This window comes from Cricetulus griseus, assembly GCF_003668045.3.
Source record: "Cricetulus griseus strain 17A/GY chromosome 1 unlocalized genomic scaffold, alternate assembly CriGri-PICRH-1.0 chr1_1, whole genome shotgun sequence".
In the NCBI taxonomy this organism is placed as follows: domain Eukaryota; kingdom Metazoa; phylum Chordata; class Mammalia; order Rodentia; family Cricetidae; genus Cricetulus; species Cricetulus griseus.
In genome coordinates, this window is record NW_023276807.1 from 104,769,549 (window position 1) to 104,787,658 (window position 18,110).

Here is an 18,110-nt window from a genome sequence, read left to right on the forward strand (position 1 = left end):
CTCTAGTCAGAACAACAAACACCTGCTTCTCTGAGGGACATTTATGCTGCCCAGATTCAGCATCCCAGTCTAGAGGGGATGGCCCTGTCCTGGTTTGTTACTTCTTTCCAGTGAAAACCTGGAAGACAAACAAGCACTAGGCTAAAAGGGACCAGAAAGGAGGCTCAGATCCTTTCTGCTGAGAACTGACTATTATGGTGGAAGCTCTGTCCTAGCCCCTGACATCCATATACCCAAAGAGTCTGGGATGTTATATGGAAGTTCCACCCAAGCTCCCCTCTCCTATCTCCCTCTAAACCCTGCTGCATCTCAGAAAGCCCACCAAATGATTACCCCTCCCTCAGAGATACTTAAGACTACTCCCACAGGATATTTAAACTGCCCCCAGAAAATAGACCTGCGGTTTTCTGGTCTCTCTTTCCTGTCTCCTGGAAGACCATCTGGGAGCTCTGTATCCATTAAATGTGAGCTTTTTCTAATTTGGTTTGATTTGGTCTGATTTGGATTGTTGCATCTGCGGAGAGGCTTATCAGGGTGTAGAAACTTTTCATTGACTCCTTCAAGTTGTCTTCTGACCTCCTCACCCATGTGCACATACACACACACACACACACACACACACACACACACACACTCACATGTATATATACAGGGTGGCTTTGATAGAGGTCTAAGGATGGAGACAGGCTATTTGATGAAGCAAGAACAGAGTTCTCAGCCAGAGGCCTATCTTCAGGCCACCTCTCCCAAACTAGTTCTCATCTTGTGTGTGTTCCTGGCACTGAGTTTGGACTATGTGACCTCAGGCAGGGCCCTCACCGGCTGTGAGCCTGAGTAGTCCTGACTGAGTGGGTCAGGTCTGTTTTCCTGTCCCCTGCCTGTTGCCTGCTGGATTTCTGCTTTTTCCAGTCTAACTTCTCAAGGAGCCAAGGCTGCCCTGATGCCACCCATCAGTCAATCAAGCCCTCCTTGTGAAGGCTGCAGCCCTGTCTCTACGGAGCTTTCTGTAAAGGCCTCACAGTTCCCAAACTCTGTCCTGTTACCTACATCACCAGCAACTGCCCTGCCTAATCCTTTCATAGGGGTGGGCAGGCTGTGAAGGATCAAGGGACTTTGTCAGGTCATACAACCACTCTTAAATGCCATGTGCATGACACAGGAAGCCAGGCCACAGACTAGGTGGGGCAAGAAACAAGAGAGGAGAAGGGTTCATTGTGATTTGCAGTGAATGGCGACTCCCTGTTCTTAGGTCTAGCCCTCCAGAGACCCTGTGTCATTTGGCTTGTGCCCCCTCTCCTGGCCTTGGGCTCTGAGGGGCTATGTGGGCACCCCCATCCTAAACAGCAGTGGTCTGAAATAGAGTGTCCCATTTAAGAAACTGTAAGAGCAGTTTTTTAGAAGGAGGCAGGAACAAGCAAGTACAGACCCTACAAAATGGATGGGCAGGCCATAGCTTTAGCAAAAGGCATTGATGTCTAGAATATTCCAGAATCCAGAATGGTCTGGCAGAGAAACTTTTTTTACTGTGTACCTGCAGGGCATAGTAGAACTGGCTGTTGGATGCTAGTGCTGTCACTCAAAGTCATGTGGCCCTGAAAGTTCCCTCCTTTGGGCCTGCTATGTAAAGGGGACAGGAAACAGGGGCAGCGAAGGGTTATGAGTTGTGTTTGGGACCCCACAATCCACCATACAGAGAGCCCTTCTCTCTTTTGCTTTGTTGAGATAGGCTACACAGCCCTGGCTAGTCTTGAACTCACTGAATAAACCAGTAGACCTTGCCTCAGTCTCCCAAGTAAGAATGTACATGCCAGGTTCTGTTTGGTTTTCTCGAAAGAGCTTTTAAATGTCTCCCATTTAGAGGTAGAGTCTCCTATGTTGCCAAGTCTGGCCTTGAACTCCTAGGCTCAAGGAAGCCTCCTGCCTCTGCCTCTTAAACACATAGACTACAGATGTGGGACGCAGCACCCAGTGTTTCAGTCCCCTGTTTTAAACTGCACAGTCGTTCAACTATCCCTGCAACAATAAAATCAACCCACCCCCTCTCCAACAGACCCTCATGGGCTGTGGTCATGCTGGTTAGGTTTAGATAACAGTCCTGGCCTAAGGACTGAACCATTTGTGATGTTGTTGGGACTTTCCCCAATTGTGCAGCCCCCTGTGCCATGTTCAGGATAGGAACAGGTGCGGGAGTATGCAAGGCTTCCAGCTATCTCCCCAGCATCCTGGCACGGGGACTGCAGGCTGTAGTCTGCCATTCACAGGTGTTGGGTCTGTTTCCTCAGTGTCTGAATGTGCATATCTTATAGGTGGCCTGCCAGGTGCAGGGGAACATGCCCCATTTTAAAGATGAGAAGAGTGAGGCTCAGATGGGATCTCAGGACCCTGGGAGCTCCACAGATACAACTGGTGAACCATTGATCTTGATTAAGACTGGAATTGCAGCGCCCTCTAGTGTCTGCCTATCTCTTACTGCAAGGAAGCCCCTAGTTTGCTCTCTGAAAGGTGAGACCACTCTTTTATCAGCCAGAGACACAGCCCCCACCCACCCCTGCTTCCCATTTCTCCCAGGATTCTTGCTCTTAGAAGGAGAGAGCAAGAATCTAGCAACAGGAGAGGACTGTGAGATGGCTTATCAAGTAAAGGCTGGTGCTGCCAAGCCTGGCAACCTGAGTTTAGGTCCTGGTAGAAGAAAAGAACAGACCCTATGCACATTCACACATGTAAAATAATAAACAAATACATAAATAAATGGAGAGCAAAATAATCTAGCTTTAAGATTTTGTTTTAAGCCGGGCGTTGGTGGCGCATGCCTTTAATCCCAGCACTCGGGAGGCAGAGGCAGGCGGATCTCTGTGAGTTCGAGGCCAGCCTGGTCTCCAGAGCAAGTGCCAGGATAGGCTCCAAAGCTACACAGAGAAACCCTGTCTCGAAAAACCAAAAAAAAAAAAAAAAAAAAAGAAAAAAAAAGAAGAAGAAGAAGAAAAACAGAAAGAAAGATTTTGTTTTGGTTTTTGGTTTTTGAAGACAGGGTTTCTCCAACTGCCCTGCCTGCGTTTAAAGGCATGCTTCACCACCTCCTGACTGATGTGTCCTTCTAATAGCCACAGCTTCCCAGAGATGGAAAAGATGGAAAGATAAATGAATACCCTGGTCTGGAATAAAAAGTCATACCTTTTTTGGTGTGAAATAGGAGTCTACTCTGAGGCCCCTTCCTCCTGTACCTGCATGGGCAATATTGCCGAGTATATTAGCAATGAAGGGACGATTATGGGGGCTCAGTGGGGTTTTCAAAAAGCCCTGTGGGGTGAGAAACTGGAGTCTGGAGACTATCCTACTGTGTCCTCCTTTTCTTTCTTGGTAGTGGAGTGCTGGGAATGCTTCTGGCACATGCTGCCTTTTGCTCCCTCTGAATACCTCCTGGAGCAGGACCTTTCATCTTCCCTTCTAGCTCTAGAGAGGGGTCAGGTCATCCATAGGTACAGGACTTCTCTGAGAATGCCTGTCAGAAGAGGGAGCAAACAAGAGGCAGGGACCTTGGGATGTCTCACACTTAGGCAGAAGCAACCCAAACCTCAAGGCCATGCCAAGGATGCCTAATCTCACTGGCATTTATTCGTTCCCAGTGGTATAAAAACCCGATCATCTGGGAGCTGAGGAAGGGTGGTCTCAACAAGCAAAGCTCAAGTCCACATGGCTCAAACAGAAAGGTATCATTGGCTTTGGCCCTAGAAATTTAGAGGTAGATCTCAGGACTGGCCTGATCCAGGGGTTCTGGGCTCCCTCTTCTAGGATGTCCTGAATGTGCCTTCTTCCACAGGCTGACTTCCCATGAGAGAACAACCCTGGCGTGGCTGTCACAGGTATGCACCTACTCCTAAAATGTCCTGACCAGGAGGGACATCATTGGAATCATCTTGAGGGTAAGAGACACTTTTCCTCAACTAGCTGGCCTCCCAGCTGCCAGGCTTGGGTCCTCTGCCCTCCTGGATAGAATCCTTTGTGTCTAGGGGACTCTGGGTGATGACTGATGTGGTCTAGTGCTGTCTTCATGGTCTGTGCTCATCTTGTAACCATCTGAGCTAGACATGGGATTAGCTCACTGCTCAGTCAACTGTGTGTTGGGTGGGGTACCACTAGAAGCAGGAGAACTGAGTCAGGTGACTAGGTAACCAGCCAGGAGACTAGAAGAGATTAAGGCAGTTCCCTCCTCATCCTGGGCCTACTCACACAGTGGTCACAGGCTAGGGACACCCTGGCACCAAAACCTCAAAATCGGAGAAGTTACCCAGCAGGAGACCGTTCCTTCCATTCTGTTCCTCTGTAGGTGAGGGCAGAGGCTTGGGATGGAGAAGCTCTGTGACATCAGGCTGCAGTGGAGCACTCTCCCACCAGGGGGCAGTGCAGTAAATAAACATGTTGAACAGAGAAGCTTCAGCAAGTATCCCCGGAAATGGAAGACACCACATATTTTCTCTGTAAAAATTATGCGTAACTTCAGTTTTAAAGTATTTTTATTTATAGATATTAAAACGCTGTACTGTATGCATACTGTTAAAACTGTGAGTGGAGGGGCTGGAGAGATGACGCTGCAGGTAAGAGTACGTACTGATCCAGAAGAGGATCTGAGAGTTTGGTTCCCAGCACCCATGCTGTCAACGCACCTGTAACTCCAGCTCCAGGGCTTCCAGTGCCTCTTGCCTCCTTGGGCACCTGCACTCACGTGCAACATATGGACACACACTTTAAAAATAATAATACGACTATACATGTGTATGTATATATAACACTTTGGAGGCCCAGAGTAAACTCCAAACTTCTGTGTTCAGCAGTATAAAAGGACAGAAAGGAAAGAGTGGCTAGAAGGAGCCCCATGAGACATACATTGCCTTGATCGTGGCTCTGGGTGAAGCCCTGTCGATTTTCCCCTCTGGGCCTGCAGAAGCAATTTCCATAAGACTTGGGTGGCAAGTATGAGCCCCACAGCAAAGGTCTTAATTTCATGGACACCAAGATGGATGTGACTGAAAGTGCACCCCTCTGCCTGGGCAGGCAGAAATGGAGATGGTTCTGTGCTTGGCTGTGCCTGGGAATGCAGAGGTGGAGAAAGGGCTGTGCTCGGTGACAACTGTGCCTCCATCCATCGCACTGCATGGGCTCGGAGCTTGACCGCAGTCCCTGAGCAAAGTTGGGAGCTTGAGCGCAGCCTGAAGCATCGACTAGTCTTTCCCCACTATTCCTTAAGCTTAATGTTCTTACTGCTGCTCTTAAGATCTTCCTACAGAAAGCTTTTCCTGGGAGGACACCCCAATTACTCTTTAGAATAAGTTGGGGTGTTAGCATTCTGTCTCTGGAGTTGAAAAGCCAAAGGAGGTATTCCCCTGCCTTGGTTCTATGGCTCCATTCTTTACCTGGCTCCTTCCCCAAATCAGCTTCAGCTTTGCCAGAGGCTGCCAGCATGAAAAAGCTTACCACCTGTGAAAGGGGGAACCCAGAATATGTTGGAACCTAGGAGAACACCCAACTCTGCTACCCAGGTTGGGGCTTCCTGAAAGAGGCAACAGCTGGGTTGACTCCTGCACAACAGGCAGGAACCACCAGCAGGGCAAGGAAGAGGCAGGTGGGAGCCTTCAGCAGGGAGGCCTCCAGGGCTGATATGTATTGTTAACAGATGCCTTTGGCTTGCTGGAGGAGAGATAGCGAGACCAGGATGGGGACAAAGAGACCAAGAGGAGGTGGATGTGGCCACCCCAAAGACATAGGACTTGGTCAGGTCTAAGTAGGAGCAGGCTCAGGAACCTGAAGACCTGAAGGCAGGACCTGGAACTGTGCCAAAATGGATTCTCAGATGTCAGGGGGACAAAAGTGGCAGCAAGTGCTAGGATGAGGTGTGAGAAGCTGAGAATAGGTCACACTTGGGCCAGGCCTAAGCTGTGGCACCTGGAAGCTGAAGAGGTGGTAATCTGGACTCTCTGGAGAAACCAACTGATAGATACAGATGGGTGGGTGGGTGGATGGTGGAAAAGGTGGCATGGTGGGTGAGTGGATGAATATATGGGTGTGTGGGAGGGTAGGCAGATGGCAGATGGGTGCATAGATAGATAGGTGGGTGGATGGATGGATAAATGGATGGGTGGTGGAATGGTGGATTAATATTTAGATGGAAGGATGGGTGTGGGTGAAAAAGTATATGGATAGATGGGTGAATGGATAGTTGCTGAGTGGATGGATAGCTGGATGGGTGGGTGGTAAAAGGATGGGTGGATGGGCTCAGTGTGTTTGCACAAGTGAGGGGGCAGAGTAAAGAGGGATCAGGACTGGAGAACCCAATGGCAGGGATGAGAGTCAGAACAGAGGAAGAAGCCGGAGCCTACTGGGGACTGCTGAAACAGCAAGTCAGATAAATGTGGAAGTGTGTCCACTCTGCAGAGCCACACAGGGTATGACAGAGCAATTGGGCCAGGTGGAGCAGAAGGCAGATGAGTGGCACTCAGGTAAATGGAAGCTGTGTAGGTGTCACAGTGGGTGTGGCTGGCTCTTGAGGGAATGAAGACCCTAGGAGACAGACATCGCAGCTCGACAGGCTGTGGTCTCAAGTTGTTTTTGGCTTTGTTTTCCATATACAAAAATCAGAACAATTACCTTGATTTTCCCTGGCAGGAATTTGGCATTATCATGGAGCCACATGATCCCCTGCTTCCAGTGCCTTAGCTAGACTCTGTAAAAGTAGTCCTGGTGGAGATGGCCCAGTGGTGTCACGTAAGGGAAACTGGCCTTGTTCATAGCCTTGGTGAAACTATGGGGCAGATGGACTCCTCACCAGGGAGGGCATCATGGTATGACAGGAGAAGGAGCTGGGCCTGTGGAGCCTGGAATGGTGTGTGCAGGAATGGGACTGAGGGTCAGCTCCCCCCTGTTCCACAACACACATCCTCTGAGACCCATTCTCTACATGGAAGAAAGGGGACTCTTGGTTTACCCAAGACAGTCATTGGTTGTCAGCCTGTGACAGGTGGCAAGTGACCATAGGCTTGGAGTTGCTCAGTGACACCAAGTCCAGGCTCAATTTAAACAGGCCCTTTCCAGGTCCCAGGACAAGAGCTGATCTCTCCATCAGGGACGGCTGTCTTCTAAGACACACCACTGAGCTGTGTGACCTCATTGTCATTGAATGGGTATACTACTAGTAAATGGGACGTGTGTCTGGAAGAGTCAAGGGGATTCTGACCTTGGGGACCCGGTTCTGTTGACCTAGTTTTGTTCTCACTTTGTTCCTCCTGCCCCAGAAGCCTGTACACCTGCCTATCCCTTCCCAGGGCAACATCCACAGTTCTGGAGGGATCATGGGGTTCCTTGTGGAATCTGAGGCTGGGCGCCTCATATATTGGGTTGAGTTATGCATCCCCCAAAACCAAGTCCTAGCCCCTCCTTCCCACACTGGACTCTGCTCTGCCTGCTTTGTAGAGGGGCATCATTTCTCAGCTGAAGCTGGCCTGGTTCTCCCTGCTCAAAGCCCTGGTACTGATCATGGCATTGCCCACATTCAGGGTGGCTCTTCCCATCTCAGTCATACTTCTATAAACTCCCTCTCATGCACAAGGGCTGAGATGGTTCTAGACTCAAGTTGACAATCAGTGTTAGCCGTCACAACATGTGACTTTGACAAGGTTGTTGAGGATGCTGGAGTTAAGATGAGCAGACTAGGATGGGCCTCAGCCTAGCCCAGCTGGATCCTTACGAGAAGGGAAATGTGATGGAGATGCACAGAGGAAGGGCAGAGCATGAAGAGGAAGGGGTGCTCCTGCTAAGCCAAGGAGAGAGACCCAGAACAAAGAAGCCTCAGAATGGGCAACCCCCTGGCCACCCTGACCTTGAGCTTCCATCTTTTAGATTTGGGAGAAGACATTTCTAAGGGGCTCAAGCCACCTTCAGCACAGCCTATGGTATTTATTACGCAGCCCTCATGGGCCAGTTCATCCAATGCTTGCTATGTGCCCTCCCTCCCACATTCTCCTCCCCTGCTTCTGCTGCATGAGTCCAGTCCATCCAGTGGCTAGCAGTTTGGGGCCTCGTGTGTGTTATTTCTCAGACGTGGCCTTATGCTCTGCTTCTTTCTGGGTCTCAGATCAACTGTGGCATGATCGCTCAGTGAGGGAAGGACACGCTGTTGCACCTGCACATCATTTCACATCAGCAGCAGGAAGCAGCAACAGTCTGGGCTGATGACCATCATCCCTGCATCTCTCCCTTTCTGTTCCCCAGGAAGAACTTAGTGAGCCAAGGTGGGCCTCAGCTGTCTGCCCAAGTGTGGACACTGCTTTTGTTTGTTTTTTTTCCAGACAGGGTTTATCTATGTAGCCTTGGCTGTCCTGTAACTTGCTGTGTAGACCAGGCTGGCCTCGAACTCACAGAGAACCACCTGCCTCTGTCTCCTCAGTGCTGGGATTAAAGGTGTGTGCCACCACCACCTGGCTGTGGAGACTGGACTGCCTTTAGGAGAGCAGTGCAGAGCAGTGAGTTGGCTGCTGGCCTCTCTCTTGGTTTCACATGGCATGACTTTAAATTATTGAGTGGTTGGGAAGGCCCACAATGACATCCTATTTCATTTGTTTCTCTCCTGGGTTGTGAAGCAGATCAATGCTTCAGCTCCATGTGGGGCTATGGCTCAGGCTGGTCCTGCCCCTGGAAAGGAGTTCTCCCTCTGCCATGGTTGCCTTATAGGCAGGAACTGAGCACTGCTACATTTCCAGACTTGTACCTTTCTAGACCAGGTCCCAGGTGAGCCTCGCTGCCTGTGGCACCCTGCCCAGAATCACCCTAAGGGAAACTTCCTCAGACTCAGGGAGAGGGCCAGGAGACTGAAGAGGCTTGACAGGTCTGGCCTCTTTTTTTATGGAGTGGGGGTGTTAGTAGAGTAGCAATGTTGGGTACACATTGACCTCATAGGTTCAGTGGCCCCTTTTCCTCTGGGCTAGACACCCCAGGGGTCTCTATAGATCAGGAGGTGCACTATGGTCACTAAGATGAGAAAGGCTTAATGTCACCTGGCAGTTCTGATGCTGGTGATGGAGCCAGGCAGGAGATGGAAGCAGAGGCTCTGAAGTGACATGATGGTGATCAGCAAGGCCCTGGGCATGGGAGGGCACTGACTTTGCAGGGTTCAGGAGAGGCTGCTACAGGGAGAAGGCTTAACTAGAGCCCATAGGGTTAGCCTGCCCTTTCCAGAAGAGTGGACATTCCAGAGGCAGAGCATAAGGTGTGGTCCAGTGGAACAAAATACTCCTGATTTTTTGTTTGTTTTTGTTTTTTTGAGACAGAGTTTCTCTGTGTAGCTTTGGAGTCTGTCCTGGAACTCGCTCTGTAGACCAGGTTGGCCATGAACTCATAGAGATCTGCCTGCCTCTGCCTCCTAAGTGCTGGGATTAAAGGCATGCACCACCATCGCCTGGCAAGACTCCTGTTTTAATCACTTACTTCAAGTATGGTTCTTATGGTTCTTATGTCCTCTGTAGGAAATGACAGATTCAGGAGGGCACAGCACTAATGACCCAATGGCTCACTCTTCCCAAAAAGGTCTGGTTACATTCTAATGGCTATACTTGGTAATAGTGAATGCCTCAGTTTCTCTCTGTGTAAAATGGTAGTGGTGACAACGGGATGATAGGACTTTTGAGACAAGGTATCTAAACCATAGGGTTTGGCACAGAGGCACAACAGCCCTGGCTGTGACTTCCTGCCTGGCTTGGCCCCTCAAGTACAATTTCATGCCCATCCTCCATTTCTACGCCCCGAGCCAAGCCTCATGTGAGGTCCATCCAACTCTGACTGCCATTGGGGTCCCTCTACTCCATGACAGCCTCAGCTTTCCTCTCTCACTCCCCACACATCTCCCACCACCCTACCTGCTGTCTCCATGAGGCTGATACTAGGGGCTCTACCTGCTGCCATTTCATATTTCTGGGGACCTTGTATCTGAAAAAGGAAGTGAATACTCCCAAGACAAATGCTCTTCATTTTGAAACAAAGCAGCATGGCAGGGATCTGAGCTTTCCCTCTGGGCACTGATGTAAAAAGAAAGAGCCCTCATCGTAGCCACAGCCCACATGTCTCAGGAAGCCTCACAAGCCCCAACCATGAAGAAACTTCCTTTAAGACATGGCAGGACAGGCTGAACTTGTCAGCTGCACTATTAGATTCAGGTGTAAACATCAAGATCATTTGTTTCCCTCATCGTTTATCTTCATGCTTCCAGGAGCACACTCATGTTTATAACAGAAAGCAGTGACTGGCTCATGATATTCAGAACTAACTAGGCCACAGGCCAGGAGCTGTCTATTTGTTTTGTGCCTCATCCTACAGTAATCTACATTCCATAATCAGTGGTTAGGCTACTCTCCTAAGGGTTGGAGTGACATAGGGTTGGGACTTGGATGTCCCTATGGCCCACTTGGAGCTCTGACAATCCTGCCCTGTCTCCTGTGCACCCTGTCCCCTTCTTTGTTGGCATTGGGCATGACTTGGAATGATGTAGCAGTGCCAACATCTAGGCCTGATAACACAAGAGATCTCCCCAAGGCTATAAGTGAGGTGAATACCAAGTCAGAACACAGGACAGGGTGTGTGTGTGTGTGTGTGTGTGTGTGTGTGTGTGTGTGTGTGCGCTTGTCTTTAAATGTTTCCTAATCCAAAAGAAGGCAGATTGAATGAGAGGGCAGCCTCCCTGAAGGGCATGTGCCAGTTGATGCATCCTGAAGTTGCCAGCAGTCCCAAGGGTTGGACCACACCCATCCCACTCCTAGTGCCCTGGTGCTAGAAAAGCTCCACCTCTAGGGTTTTCTGGAAAGAGAGACTAGCCAAGTTGAATGTCCTATGTTAGGTCATATTCTGTTGCTGTGACAACACACCTGAGCCAGGCAGGTTTTTAAAAATAGCGATCTGTTTAGCTCATGGTTCTGGAGGCTGGATATTGAAGAATGTGTGTCTAATAGCTGATTTGCATCTGCCCCTGAGTCTCAGTGGTCAGTGAAAGGGCCATGGTCTGGCTGTAAAGGGTGCAGAGAGCTTCCTGTGTCCTCTTTGAAGCCTCTGGTGCCCTCTCCAGGCAGGCTGCTCAAACAGCAGCAGTGGAACTTGACAACGGTGAATCATGGGACTTGATTTTCCCTAGTCATTGTTGACCAAAATCATGAATGGATCCCTGTGAGATTTACTTCTTGGTCAAAAGCACTGCCATCTTGACTATTGTTTATTCAGTATTGGCTCTAGGCTATCAGCTTTGAACAGTTTTCCCTATATTAGTAATTTAACCCAAGGTATTCACTGTGACTGGAAAGGTAAGGAAACTGAGGCACTGAGAGAAAGCAAGTGGCTGAGGTCACCCATGGGTCACAGGCCTGCAGACTCAGAACAAAAGTCTAAATTTAATCTATTCAAATAGACTGATTTGTTGCTAGTCAAATACAGCCCTGCAGGGTTCTGTGCAGCTGGGTCAGCCCTACCTTGGTTATCAACTTCCTGGGTGATTTGGTTTTCTAGGCAAGAGATCCCAGAGTCAGACCCCGCTCTTTGTGGGCAGCTATTGCTGCAAGAACAGCTGCCAGCAGGGTCTCCTGGTTTACAGGACATGGAGGTACGTGCTGTTCCCCCAAGGCTTCTGCTCTTCACCACAGCCTCTGGCCTCCTGGTCCCTTTTGAAATACATGGGTGATACTGATCACTGGAGAGGAATTTCTGCTCCTGCCTCAGTACTACTTTGAACAGCAGTGACTGGAGCCAAATGCCCCTGGCCCGTGTCTCTCCATGCAGTGGAGATCATGTATGCTTCTACTCTGGGCCCTGCGCATCCGTGCTCCTCTCTCTAGCCTGTCTCCTCTCAACCTCTTGTGCCCACCTGTTGTCATCACGGCGCACGGCAGAATCCACCTGCTCCTCCCCATGCAGACTCTCCTTTCAGTCTGTTTCCACGCCCTGCTCTGGACGCCTGACGTCACAAGGGAATCGGTCACCGTGTGGGCAGGATGGCGAGAGGGCAGGATGTTCCAGCTTCTCCTTGGGGTGCACCGCCCAGCGTCAGCCGAGCCCTATGAGCGACGCCTGGGGCGTAAGGCGAGGTGGCCAACAGCTTAGCCCCGGAGTTCGGACACCTGCGCCGGGATCCCAACCCGTCATGACCTCGCCTGGGTGGGTGGGTGGTGGGTGGGTGGGTGGGTGGGGTGTGTGGGTGTGTGTGTGTGTGTGTGTGTGTGTGTGTGTGTGTGTGTCATTAAATACCTCTCCAGATCTGCTTCGCCGCCCCGCCTCAGTTTCCCATTTCTGTGCACTGGGAAGGAAGGGGACGATCTGGTTCCGAGGCCTTCCATCACTCTAGGAGAGTTACTCCAGGATCTCTTTTCCCTGCGCCTCCCCCTTCGCGATCCCCAGTACTGAGATGAGCCTCAGTCCCCTTGTCTCCCTTAGACGGCGTTGACAGCTCTGCAGATCTCTAGAAGCAGGTGCGGGAGGACACCTGCCCTGCCTCTAGCGTGCGCCTGCGCGTACCGCACAGCCTGCTGGGACTTGTAGTCCTCACGTCCAAACGCGGTGTCACGCAGGCGGGCTGTGGGGGAGCGGCGCCTACACTTCCCAGGGTGCGACCCTCCCAGGGCTCAACAAGGGGAGGGGCCTAGCTGAGGGGCGGGGCTGGGCGAGGGGGCGGGGCGGGAGCCCCGAGCTGCGGTGGCGCTGCGGGCAGAGGGTGCTCCGAGCCTCTGGCCACAGGCGCACCGAAGACCGTGAGAGCGCCGCACCTGCGGGCCCGGTTGTCGGGCTGTCGCAGCACGGGGACCGCCCTATTAGGAGCTGCCGCTGACATGAGTGCAGGTGAGTGTTGCAACTGGGGATCCGCGGGTTCAGAGCTGCAACCCTGGCAGGGTCTCTAGGACTGGGTAGCAATCAGGTTGTACCTGCAGTGCAGAGCCCTAAGCCCAGCGGCTCCACCCAACTTTTGCTCCAGGGTGTGTAGCCCCGAAAGGCCGGCCCTTCGCCCCTGTCCCTGAGCCGGGGTTGCGAAGCTCCGTGGCGTGTGCCAGGGTTCCTTCCCTCTGTGCCAGCTAAGGGTAGCTGCGTAGGGATGTCTGGCAGGCGCCACTCCTTGCTTCTCGCGGGGGTTCCAGGTTGTTTCAGTAAAAGGCCCTGGGTCCTGTTAAGGGGCTCTGGGTCACCGCAGTCCTAACGGTGGAGAGAGGTGTGATGACAGGCGGAGCTTTGCAGCAGGGGACTCCGCCCTTGCGCGGTTCCCGCAGCGCCTGGGTGGTGGCGTCTGGCAGACCCTGAGTGCCCCAGGTTCGCCGCTGCAGATCTAAGTGCCAGAGCCTGTATGTGTGTCAGTCCCGGCGCTGTCTGTGCGCGTTGTCCTTCCAGCCCCTCAGTCCTGAGCATCTCAGCCCTGCCTTTCCCGCCGCACCCACCCAAAGGGATATGACAGCCTCTGTGTGATGCTGGAAAATCCCACTTCCCTGCAACCCAGCAGCGCCTGTGCTCAGAGAGAAACTGAGATCTAGAGCTGGAAGGCTTTGGCTCAGAAGCGAGAGCGTCTGCACATCACCTCAGGATGCACCCATCTGACAGCCTCATGAGTGTGGCCTGTGAGGAGGGGTGATCCTTGCATTCCCCAGCAGAGAGGGGCAGACCTCCATTTTCAGTAGCTACAGCCAAACTTCAATGACTTGAGTTCTGGCAAGTGATAGAGATTTGAACCCAGGACTTCTTGATTCCAGCATGCTCCCCCACCCCCACCCCAAGCCCAAGCTGCTACTGACAGCAGTGTGGCCCTCGGTCACATTGCATAAACCAATATGTACAGCTGCTTCTTTGGGAGAAAGTGGATAGGGAGGGATTGAGCTTGGGGACAGCTCTCAGCCTGGAGTACCTCCTCCCAGGAGACTGTCCCCTCTCCTTCCTAGCCAAGGAAGGAGGAACTTCTGTAGTGGATGTTTCCAGTAACTAAGAGCAAGTGGCACGGGAAGCAGGATCCCTCCTGAGATGGCCAACCTGTTACCTGGGTGTGTATGGGGAGAGTATCTTCAGACTTGGCAGGGCCTCTAGACATTTATCTAATGGTGGTGGGGATAATGACTGGGTGCATGTAGGGTAATTCCATGGTTTCAGACCATAATTGATACCTCTGGCCCTCCTGTAATCAGGTTACCCTCAGAGGGAGCACAGGTGCCCACTCCCTGCATTTGTAGTTTTTGTCCCCAGAGGAGGAGGGCTGGGGTTATTATGGCAGGGAGACTTGTTTTTGAGATGTGGTGTGTTTGTGTCTGGTGGTCTTGGCTGCTCATCTGGAACTTCAGTTCCTCTCTAAGCAGGAAAACCCTGCATACAGCAGCCCTCAGGAGTGTAGATGGTCATTGTCATTGCTGGTTGCCCTTTTGGAAAATGGAGCTCAAGTGTTGTATGACTCACCTGTCCCTCTGTCTTGGCTCTGGCCAGCCAATTACATACACAGTGGTGAGTCGCCTTCATTTACAATGGAGGGGAGTGGACAGAGGCACGTGGGTTCTAGTGTGTGGCTGCTGTGTACATCCAGCAGCTCAGGAGCTTTCATTGTCAACAGGGAAGGACTTCCTGTGCCTCCCTGTGCCTCATTCTGGAAGCTGGCACAGACAGGTGTCATGGAGTGATACTGGTCCTGGCCATGCCTAGACTGGCATGTGATGGGAGCGCCTGGCAACCTGTACAACCTCCTGGGCTAAGTTCCTTTTCAGTTGTGATGAGGACAGGGTGGGTGCTTCTGGGGTCTGACAGCACAGTGCTACTCCATGCTGAATCTGGTGTGACACTGAGGCCTGTGGATACCACCTTGGCTATGGTTGCCTGTTGATCTCAAGTGGCCAGGGAAGGGTTTACAGAGCACCAAAGGAAGGTAGAAGGAGATGATGCTCCTTGGCAGACAGATCTTGATCTGAATCTAGCATACTAGCCATGCAGTTCTCTGTACCTCAGTTTCCCCAACTATTGGAGGAATCTCTATAGCTGTGTGTGCAGTGCCAGCCTTCACATGGTGAGCTTGTAAGGTGGTATTGAGAGCAGAGATTGCTTTTTTGCATTGCAGCCCATGTGACCACAGTGGGGTAAGGGGGCTGGGAAGGCATCTGAACCAGGCGTGGACATGATGAACCCTGTGTTGCCTCTGCCAAAAGGCACTGGGTCTTGAGTAAGGCCTGTGTACTTGCTAAGCCTCGATGACCCTGGAGGTGGATATAGGCCTTGCTGAGCTGAGGTAAAGGAGTGTGTGTGTGTCTGTGTGTGTGTGTATGTCTGTGTCTGTGTGTATTTGATTCTGTAACTAGGTGCCACAGACCAGGGACTTTATGGAGAAAGGAACTTTATTTTTGAACAGGGCTAGAGCCCAAACAATCAAGATCAAGGCATCAGAAGACCTCTCTCTCCTTGGCTTGTAGACAGGATCCCCTTCCTGTGTCCTCACAGAGTTATCCCTCTGTGTATCTGTGTCCTGATATCCTCCTCTTCTAAGAACACCATGCTGATTGGATGAGGGCATGAGAGTGACCTCATTTTATCTTGATGACCTCTGTCAAAGTCTCATTTCCATATATGCCATAGTCTAAGGTGTTGGGGTCAGGAGTGCACTGTGTGAATTCAGCTCATAACAGGTGGAGGCCTGGGAACATAGCTCAACCATCTTTTGTTCCCATGGCTACTGTGTAAGCAGCTGGAAGGGACCCAAGGATGCTCCGGATGTGAGAAGGACAGACACCCATCCGGGGTTAAGGAGAGTATTTGGTACAGCCATCTAACACACTTGGAATGTGGCACTTGCTCCTCCTATCCCAGGAGTGGGTGGCATGTGGCCACAATCTGTCTGCTTGGGCACCACTAACATAGCAGAGCAGGTCACCAGCCATGGAGGGGAACAGAGGATGCCAGATATCATGCCTTCATCCTGGAAATATTTACTATGTGCCCAGCATGTGCCTGCACTGCTCCAGGCTCTGAGACTTTGCAGTAAATGAAAATGTGAGGAAACTATCAGTTTCTTGAAACTTGCATCCTATGGAGGTGAGTGGGAGGCATTAACAATGGATATGATGACCTCTCGGTGTTAGCAGAAAATGTTTAAGAAAGCCAGCTTCATTAAGGAACAACAGAGGGGAGCTGGAGAGATGGCTGAATGATTAAGAGCACTGGCTGCTCTTCCAAGGGTTTGATTCCCAGCACCCACATGGTGGCTCATAACCTTCTGTAACTCCAGCTCCAGGGGAATGTGGTGCCCACTTTTGGCCTCCTTAGACACTAGGTGTGCATAGGCATAAATGCACATAAGACAAAAATAAAAACAAACAGTGGAGAGTGAGACTGCATATCTCATGTGATCTCAGCTCTCCCACACAAAGAAGAAAGGCTTAGAAGGAGAATCACCAGCATGTCTGAGGTGGCACCTGAGAGCCATTCACGGCCCGCTCTTCTTTGTAATGAGATGTAGAGTCAAAAGCAGGAAGCAATGTTGCTTTGTTTCTGGGAATGGTGTATGTGGGCTTGGAAACCCATGATTGCAGAGAAATGGGATGTTCCATTCTGTAGGAGTCACTGCACAGAACACAGAGGTGCATCTCATTGTCCATGTCCATATCTGGGCAGACATACTGTGTCCCATCTCCTAACAACTCTACTGTGTAAGGTACAACAGAGATGAATCCCCCTAACCCTGAAATGTGTCCATTTGGTCAGGATTCCGAGGACCATAGACTGGCATTCTCTAGTTCTATCTGCTCTGTATCCCCAAGCTCTGACCTTTTCCCCCATGATGGTCAAGGTTAATTCCTAGTAAAGTTTCTGCTAATGAGGTAGTTTTGCATTTTCTAGAATCAGGTTTGAAGTTGGTGAATTCTTGGTAAGTCCATTTTGATATCCCAGGAAAGGGAGTGTCCCCTGACCCTTGGAATGTTCCTAAACCACCTGCCCAACACACAGGAGAACTCTGAACTAGTGAGGAGGAGGAGGAGAGGACGGTCAACCCTGAGGAAGGCCCTGTCCTGTCACTAGCCCTTTAAAAGGGGCCACGGCCTAGTCTCAGGGCCAGGTCGGCTACAGTTGCTGACACTGGCAGCTGCTGGGCCTCAGGGATGCTGGCCCCATGCCCACATGCTCTAGAGTCTGTGACTGGCCTCTGCACAGGCTCCTTGTACCCTCCTCTGCTTTCCTGTGGCTGTACAAGCCTCATCGGAGATGTGGTAAGGCCTTCCCCAGAGTCGGGCCTCCTGGGCTGGCTTCTTGCCTCTGCTGTTCTCTGTATTTCCCTGATCACATATCAGGGTCTTGGGGGACCAAGGGTGCTAGGCACTCATTACTATTGCGAGCAGTCTGGCAGAGCTGCAAAGATCAGGTAAAACAGCCACAGCAGAAAGACAGTGTGGCAGGCAGTGTCAACTCTTGGATTTAGTCACTATCATGTGCTGTGATGGGGGCTTCTTGGCTGCTTCAAGCTTCTACGCACAACCAAGTTGCTGTGTAGAGCCCCAGGGCTGCCGGTCCCTGGCAGAGTAACTAGAGCGCCTCATCTCTGTTTACTCCAGGAATGTTTCCACCACCACACAGTTCAGGGCTTCTAGGGTATCCACAGCACCCAGGCAGGACAGACAGGCTTATGTGTCACATCAGCAGCCATGCTGGTGGGGCACTTCCTCAGGGCCTCGGGCCAGGCTGGGGATCTGCTTTCTCCTGCATCCTCCTCATTCCTCACAGGCATAGTGCTGGGGTTCCCTCATGCAGAGGGAAACTGAGGCCTTGCAGGTCCTGGCAGTTACCTGGTGTCACAGCGTTGGTAAAGTGGAGGAGCTGGAATTTGAACCCCAAGGGGCCCGGCTGCCCTGTGTCTCCTTGATGGAGTGGATTGTGTCTGGTCCTTCTCCACCTGTGTGCCTTGGCCATCAGCTGGAGCAGTTTCTGTTGCTTGGGGACATGTGGATGACAGCTTTGTGTGCACAGGCCCAACCCTGGGCCATTACCTCAGAGCATCTTAGAGGGATTTGCTCATCTATCTTCTCACCTGAGCCAGGGAGCCTTGCTCCAGCTTCCCAGATACAGGGCTTGCTGGCACACATTCCACCAGC